Below are 8,886 nucleotides of genomic sequence, written 5' to 3' on the forward strand. Positions count from 1 at the left end.
GGGAAGGAAGCATGACAGGTCATGGTTCATCCATTCCTTCGTGTATTCGTCAAGATTGGCTGCACAGGTGTCCTAGTACCAGCTTCCACACACCTAACATCTTACAGGAGAAACCATATGTTTCTGTCTGACACAGCCAAAGGGTAGGAGAGTGCCCGCTAGGATTCCACAACTTGGTTGATCAATTCGTTGTTTACTACCTGCTTTTGTCTGATGGTTTTTTTTAATTCGAATAATTATTATTTCCTTTTTTGGAATTTGATACATTTTGAAATCCTATCTTTATCAATCTCTTTTAAATAGAACATATTGCGTTTCTTTTTTTTTTCTTTTCTTTTTTTTGAGGTAGAGTTTCATTCTGTAAAACACTGCAGAGATTCTCTATTGATTAATTGATTGATACAGGGTCTTTTCACTGAGCCAAGAGCTCATGGTTTGGGCAGACTGGCTAGCCAGCAAGCTCCCCTCCGTCCATCTGTCTCTGCGGGCCAATGCTAGGATTACATGCACACATTGCCATGCCGGGGCATTGGAGATCTGAAGCCAAGTCCTCATGTTTACCTGAGTTTAAATCTCAGACACTTTACCCACCCAGCCATCTCCCTAGCACAAGGACACACATTTTAAAATGTCTATTGTTAGACATTGAAGCATTAAAAAGTGAAAACTACAGGAAGGAAGCAAGGATGAACTATTTAAGAAGACGGCAAAACGGAAGTCATAGCAAGTTGGGAAACTGTTGTTCTTTGTGGGCCCATATTCCCCTGTAAGTATTGCTCACATGGCCATGAGACGCTTGTGCTCGCATATATGAATTGTAGTGTTTTTACTGAACACACCTTTTCCTGCTTGTTTAGAAAAACAGTAGTTTAATTACAAAAAAACTAAGACTTTCTGTTTTCTTACTGTCATTCCTCCAAATTTATTTACTTTATATACCTGTATACTCAGAGTCACATAACATCATTTCAGAGAGAAGGGAGTCAAGAGTGGAAGGCGTCTAGGGCGCCCTTCTAGTGGACTCGGTGACAGTTTGCTTCCACTCCCACTTAAGGAATCCAGGAGGCAGTTGCCTCTCAGGAGTGTAAACTGCTGGATTATCTCTTGACAGCAGTGCACCCGCTGTCCCATGCTGGACACAGGTATCTGGAAAGAACATATAGGAAAAACATTCCTGTCCTGGAAAAGAGTGGCAAGCTAGATCCTCTAGACCGGTGGTTCTCAGCCTTCCTGACGCTGCGACCCTTTACGATAGCTCTTCCTGTGGTGGCCCCCGACCATAAAATAACTGTCGTTGCCACTTCATAATTGTAATTTTGCTTCTGCTATGAATCATAATGTAAGTATTTTTGGAGACAGAGGTTTACCAAAGGGGTCGTGACCCACCTGTTAGTAACCACTGCTCTAGGCAGTAAAGTGCAATTTTGGGACATGGAGGAGGGAACTGATCTTTGGAAGTTGTCCTCTAGACAGTGGTGGCACACACCTGTAATCCCAGCACTCGGGAGGCAGAGGCAGGCGGATCTCTGTGAGTTCAAAGCCAGCTTGGATAGCAGAGTAAGTTTTAGGGGAAAAAAAAATTCCTCTAATAGTTGTGGCACGCACATATCCACACAGAAAGAAAGAAAGAAAGAAAGAAAGAAAGAAAGAAAGAAAGAAAGAAAGAGAAAGAAAGAAAGAAAAGCCACCTGTGTTAACAACTTTACAGGGACAAAAAAAGCCAAGTGCCTGAGAATAATAGGTCAGAAGAATCTGGGTGTTGAGGAAGGCCTTTAGACGGCATGGCATCACGATGGGCGGATGTGGCTGGTAAGGCCCAGAGGACAAAGGCCTGGGCTCTCAGCCTCAGTGGGAGTGTGTGCTGACCCTGTGTCCTGCCTGGCTGGCTGACGCCGCAGCGAGACTGAGTAGAAATGAAAATATCCTTCTAAGGGTATTTCAGGTTCAAATTCCAGTTGGCTTGTGGGAGGAAAGGGATATTATCTGGTGACAGAGAGTGGAAGCCAACATCTGACAGTTACTCATAGACTCCACATATGCTGGGAATTCCAGGGAGGTGCAGTGCAGAAAATCTGTATCCAAGTCCTTGACGGCCCCTGTAGGGGAACAATGGGCCGTTAAGACCAGAGGGGGTGTGTGTGTGTGTGTGTGTGTGTGTGTGTGTGTGTGTGTGTGTGTGTTTGTGGAGCCAAACATTCATCTGTAGTCATGGTGTGGCTGGAGCTAGAAAGCCACACCACCGTTCCTCAAAAGCTTGGGAATTCCTTAGAAAACAGCGTCCTGGACAATGGTGTTTGTCTTTATTTGCCCTGCTTCACAAGTATCTGTGGTGAGTTTCTCCGTAGCAAATCGGCGCTCTACTAGGAAGTGGGATGTAAATCACAACATACAGGGTTTCTCCATTTTAGAGTCCTCTACCTCTCCTGAGGTTGCTTCCGGAATTACGTTTGGACAAAGAATGGCCTGGTCAGAATTGAAGGATTCCGTCGAAGCTGGCATTAGCTGAGCTTTGGTGAATGAATTTCAACTGGAAACAAAAATGAATGTTTAGAGTAAGTTAATTCCAGGTTCATAACAAATCTGTTTCCATTTTCCTCGGCTAGTCAGCACAAGCCTTGCTACTCCAGGCTCTCCCGAGGGTTAGAAGTCCCTAAAGCGTTCAGAAAAGGTCACGACTCTTTGTTACTAATCTTGTAAACGATCTGCTGAGGACAAAGCCCTCCAGTGGCTTCTTCCAAATTGGTCTGTGGCTGCGCCCCTCCTGAGGAGGTCCACACAGCAGTGACCCTTAATCTGGGGGCCAAAGCACCAGCTGTTGGGAATGATGCCAAAGCCAGAGTGTGTTTCGGTTAACCCAAGAATTAACGGAGTGTTTCTGCTGTTAGCGCACATGCTCCTCTCTCAAGGAAGCCAGTGGGTTCAAACAGTGGAAGGTCTGTCAGAGCTGTAACGCGTGTAAATTCTCAAACAGATAGCCATGAAGGACGTACTTTCTATCCCTCCGACGCTGGAAGTGCGAGCGCTGTTCTGGGCTCTACCATTTAGCGTTTTGTATAGAAAGCGTAGAACATTTTGCATGTTCTGTATGGTGGTCTGAAAGACTGGCTGACAGGACTCCATGGGTGGGTGGGGGGGGAAGAGCAAGCCTGTGCACAGAAGACCAGAGAAGTGGATGAAAGTCCCATAAGAAGCACTGTTAATGGTGACAATGGCTACCATTTGGATATAGGGTTGCCCCTGTGAACTCTGATATTAAGTAGCACAATTGAGAGTTTCTGGTTCTCAACCTATTCATTTGATGTGACCATGAGCCAGCTCCTAAAACACAAGTGACTTAGACACAAGAGCCAACAGCTAACAAATGTCTAAGCAAATGGACCCCCTTTGCTTTAAAAAATAGAGAGTCTGAATTACTCCTGTGGTTAAAAATGAATGAATATGGAATATACGTTGCCTCATTAAAGTGGTAATAATGCCAGTTATTTCTTGATTGTGTGCAAATTTATCATCATACTTGATAGCTTCTCAAATCTCAGATAATCTTCCAAGGGAAAACGTTATACTCCTGTGTTTTTGACGGGGCTTTGACTATAACAAGTGCTCAGTGTTTGTGAATTCTGATGCTGCTGCTGTTGCTGGTAGCGGCGGTGGTGATGGTGATGGCGATAGTGATGATGATGATGATACTGCTGGTGGAGGCAGTGATGGTACAGATGCTGTGGATGCCTGATAACAATGGCAACAGTAGCTGGTCCTTTCTTGAGTGCACACTATTTTATGTGCACTCTTAATTCTGTTTTCTGCATTCATGAGCTCATTTAATCACGAGTTTGGTAAACTAGATATCATGGCTGAATTGTACAGATGGAGATACTGAGGCACCAGTCTGTGTGTGCCTTGTACGTAAGTGGCCAAGCTGAGAAAGCGACCCAAGTCTTTCAGAATCTAAAGTCCAAGATCTTGATTGCTTTACTGTATAGATTTTGTGGTATTGATGAACTATAATGACTCTCCACCCCATTCTCAGTCAGATACATCTCAAACTATATAAATAAACTGAAGATCCTTTTGTTGTTTTAAGGGTTATGTATCTCGGTGGTTAAAGAAAACAAGAGGCAAATGGAGAATCTAATCTTTCGATTTGCTGCTGGGTACCAGAGACTATGCTAAAGATTCTTCTCATGTTGCCATTCATAGATACCCACCTCCCTTTTTTATCTACTATTTTTTTAAAAAAAAGTGGAAGTCCAGTCCAGTGAACAGAACAGTTCTGAAGTGATTGCTTTACTCTAGTCTGAGCACTGTGTCTTAAAGGCCGTGTCATTAAATCCAAGAAGCTTGACAAGCTGGTCAGAAAGCGCCATGGAGATTGAACTCTGCTCCCTGCTTGGCAGGGATGAAACAGGCTTTAATGTAGGGGGAAGATATTTTAATCTGTTCGTTAGAAGCCTTAAACCAGTGTGAACATGGCTCTTTTGACCTTAAAACATCGTAAGAAAGAGATCCTCTTGGGAGGCAGAGGCTGGTGGGTCTATGAGTTTGAGACCAGCCTGATCTACAAAGGGAGTTCCAGGATAGCCAGGGGTGTTACATAGGGGGAAAAAGGGGAGGGGGAGGGGGGAAGAAAGAAAGAGAGGAAGGAAGAAAGGAATTCTCCAGATTAATCACATATATACACTTTTATTTTAAAGCTTATGGTTAATTTAGAGTTTAAAAGAAAACCTCAGGCAGGAAAGCTCCAAGTCACAGCAAGAAGAAAACACTTCTTTAAGCAAGCAAGCAAACAAACAAACAAACAAAAACTCCTCCCTAAAGTAACAAATGGAAACACACATGCAGAAGACAGTGAGCCGGTTATGGTGGTCCTTCAACTGATGGCCACTGCCCTCAGTGTGAACATTCAGTGTTGGTGTGCAGTGGAAGGGGGGTGGCCAAGAGGGAGGGAAGTGTCAAGCCTCGGCAATGCATGTGGTCTGATGGGAACAGAGAGTGAACAGCCTTTGAGGATAGCCTCGGAACAGGGCACAGGGCACATACCTGCACAGAGCTGACTGATCCTCAAGATGGGGCGGGGGCTACAAGAGCCATGGCACTGACCATAGTTGGAATGTCGCTAGTGATCATAGCCCTCTTACTGCTTTTTTTTTCTTCTTCATCTTTTGAGACCGGGGCTTGTCATGCAGCACAAGCTGGTCTTGAACTCACAATCCTGCTGACGCAGCCTTGCGATCTGGGATACAAGCAAGCGTTACCACACCTGACTCATTCTAATGTTTTCTAAAGCAAGTGTACAGCAAGTGTGCACGCCTTGCTTCATCTTTTCCGTTTCCTGGACACTTGTGGTGGGTGTGGGCGATACAGAGCGCCTCCAGGTGTGTAGCTTCCGAGAGTTCAGCCAACAGGCAGTTAGTTTGTTGTTTGGATCTAGATTTGAAGTCCCTTTACAGTGACATTGTGTCATGGTAGGTGTCCACAGATCTACTGTCACAAAAATGCCCTGGGGCAAACATTTTTGTCCTTTTCTGAAACACTGGCTTCTAAGGGTTATAGAGAAAGACAGTTTTAATAGTGAATTTAAAATGAATTGGTGGGCCAGGCATGGGGCACACACCTTTAATCCCAGCACTCTGGAGGCAGAGGCAGAGGGATCTCAGTGTGTTCTAGGTCAGCCTGGTCTACAGAGCAAGTTCCAGAACAGCCAGGACTAAATAGACTAAAAAATAAATAGACTGTCTAAAAAACCAACAAGAGAACACAAACAAACAAAGATGAATTTGGTTTTAAAATCTTATAAGTGTGTAATTTTTTTTTTTGGTAATGGTCCTAGAGGGTGTGGATTGGTGTACTCTGGTTCCTTTGCATTGTGTGTGTTCATGTGTCCATTGCGCACATGCTTGAGTGAACATTGTGTGTACTCTGTGTGTGTGTGCATGTGTATTTAAAACAATAACAAATGTTTAGAATTCGGAAACAGGAAGGATACCAGTGGGGGGGGGTAAGCAATGGGGATGGAGACAGATATGTCACTGATATGTATGAAGATATCATACGAAATTCACTTTTTTATACAATAAATATATTCTACTATAAAAATATACCAAAAAGAAAAGAAATTCATTTATAGATTTTTTAAAAATCACTTAGAGGCTGGGAAGATGGGTCAGTTGGTAAGGTGCTTGTCATGTAAGTCTTAGGATTTGATTTGGTCCAGAACCCTGTGTGGGACACAGACTAGTTGAAAAGGGGGATAGAGAGTTCTGTGTGCATTTAACATGTTCTCCCCTATGCTCATAAGAGGAGGTGTGAGGGGACAAACACAGGGATGCATTGCCACACTGGGCTTCCTGCATCCTCCAGGATGGTTCCTTTGGTCCACTGCCCTGCTGATACTGTTATTGGTTGTGCATGTCCTGAGCACACATCTGCTGTGAGAGCCAAGAGCCTGATGTGTTGGGGACCTTTCCTCCTTGGAATCAGAACTGTGGAAATGAATGAACCCAGAATTAATAGGCTAAAAGCTTTACCCTGGGAGGAGTCTGTGATTTGGGGTGTCATTTAGCTAGGGGTAGCTTCCAGGATCCTAGGGGGAGAGGGAGGAGAGAAAACAAGCGTGTGTTGAGTGGCATCAGAGCTCTATGTTCAGACTTTGTCTGGACCTTGTAACGCATGGTTTTATAGGGGGAGGAGCTGCTTGTTCTTCCGGGCCGCTCAGCTAGCAGAAACTGTATTACTTAAATCACTGCTTGGTCCATAAGCTCTAGCTTCTTATTGACTAACTCTTACACATTGATTTAACCCATTTCTATTCATCTGTATATCACCATGAGGTTGTGGCCTACCAGCAAAGTTTCACCATCTCTGTCTCCGGTGGTTCCATGGCTTCTCTCTAACTCCACCTTCCCCCTCCCAGCATTCTGTTTAGTTTTCCCCTCCTAGGCCCAAAGCAGTTCCTTTATTTATTAACCAATAAAAGCAACACATAGACAGAAGGACCTCCCACACCATTTCCCCTTTTCTGTTTAAACAAAAAGGAAGGCTTTAACTTTAACATAGTAAAATTACATATAACAAAACAGTTATCAAGCAAGAATTGCAGTTACAATATTTATTTATATCTACTTTATCTTTCATCATAACTAAGGAAAGCTATAATAATAACTATCTATTCTTCAACTCCATCAAAGACTCCAGAAGGATATAATATTACCTAAGTAAACAGGAAGTACATTGTAAGCAACTTCCAAAACTCTAGAATTGACAGAGACATCTCACTGCCTAGACAGTCACCCAAAGTTCCTTTGTACCACTGGGGCATCCATCTTCAGCCTATAGGTCCATAGTATCCGGCAGACTCTTTCATGAAGCAGGAAATTTCAAAGACCCACCTATATTGACAGTTTTTCAGTCATTTTCTTCTGTGTCCTGCAGAATGTCTGGCGGACTCTTTCATGAAGCAGGAACCCTGAAGGATCATCTCACCTTTCGGTGAGTTCAGCAGTCATTTCTCAGTAGGTCCTGCATGTCTGGTTCAGTAGTCCAGGCAAGAGCAGTTTCTTGCCCAAATGGCTAACCAACTCCATAAGGATCTTCTTTGATGCCCATCTTCCTCTTGAAGTAGATTGGTGTTGCCAGGAGCAGATGTGTCTTATTGTCATGAAAAGTCTTAAGTTCTTAAAATATTTAAATTCTCAAGATCTCTGAAAGATTTGAAGAATACCTAACTAACTGAAATGTATCTCTATATATCTAGAAAAATCTAACTAACATGACTACAATCTTGACTATTATAGACGACTATCTATTAACCTATATTTTTAATTATGCGTTACATTTTTAAATGAACTGCTCAATCACAATGCCTTAATCAAGAGCAGAAACGTGCTCGCTTCGGCAGCACGTATACTAAGACTGGAACGATACAGAGAAGATTAGCATGGCCCCTGTGCAAGGATGACATGCAAATTCGTGAAGCGTTCTATATTTTTAGAAAAAATAAATTTAAAAAAAGAGCAGAAATATACATATAACAAAATCGACCTTAAATTTGTATCAGTAAACCAAAATCCATATCAATATACATCTCTATAGCACGGTTTGACTGTTCTAAAGACCATTTCAACTCCAAGAAGTTGAGACTTTTGGAAAACGGAAGCTAATGCATGGAACAATACTCTGGGAGTTATGTACGGTGCAACACCTTGGAAAGGCACTTTGTGAGGGTTAAGAACCCAGATTCTGCAGCCAGTGTCTTCTGGGTTCAAACCCAAGCTCTCCCACATACTGTGTGACTTTGGGTGTGTTGTATAACCCCTCTGTGCCTCGCTTTTCTACTCCACACCTTGGATGATGATATGTGGATGACTCGTAGTATTGTTGGGATAATTAAATAAAGTGAAGCATTTAAAAGAGCACTAGGCCTAGGGGAAGCTCCACTTGGGAGCTGGAGATCACGCTAGAGCAGCAGTGTAAGAAGTGATGTCAGCGCTGGGCAGTGGTGGCGCACGCCTTTAATCCCAGCACTCTGGAGGCAGAGACAGGTGGATCTCTGTGAGTTCGAGGCCAGCCTGCTCTACAAGAGCTAGTTCCAGGACAGGCTCCAAAGCTACAAAGAAACCCTGTCTCGAAACACACAGACACACACACACACACAAAATGTCAGCCAGGCCAGGACTCTCTGGTCTCAGGTAATATTTATGTCCAGCAAGTCTGACAGGTTTTCATGGGAGGTGAGGTCAGGTGAGGTAGTGTCCCTAATCTTTCTGATGACTATCTCTTGACCATGTGATGGGGAAGAGTGGAAGATGCAGCCGGATTCTTCTTATCTGATCACACGGGAACCAGAATTGCTCTGCCCAAGCTCCTCCTCCAGTTGGGTCATTCTGGTCC

General features: G+C 43.6%; 1 non-coding gene across 1 annotated transcript; it reads left to right on the forward strand.

Moving 5' to 3' along the window:
* Positions 1-7,878: 7,878 nt before the first annotated feature.
* On the forward strand, positions 7,879-7,985 carry LOC113457027. Its single transcript, XR_003377685.1, has one exon. It is a non-coding gene; the product is annotated as a U6 spliceosomal RNA (small nuclear RNA).
* Positions 7,986-8,886: the final 901 nt, after the last annotated feature.

The sequence above is a fragment of the Microtus ochrogaster genome, chromosome 1 (genome assembly GCF_000317375.1).
Source record: "Microtus ochrogaster isolate Prairie Vole_2 chromosome 1, MicOch1.0, whole genome shotgun sequence".
In the NCBI taxonomy this organism is placed as follows: Eukaryota; Metazoa; Chordata; class Mammalia; order Rodentia; family Cricetidae; genus Microtus; species Microtus ochrogaster.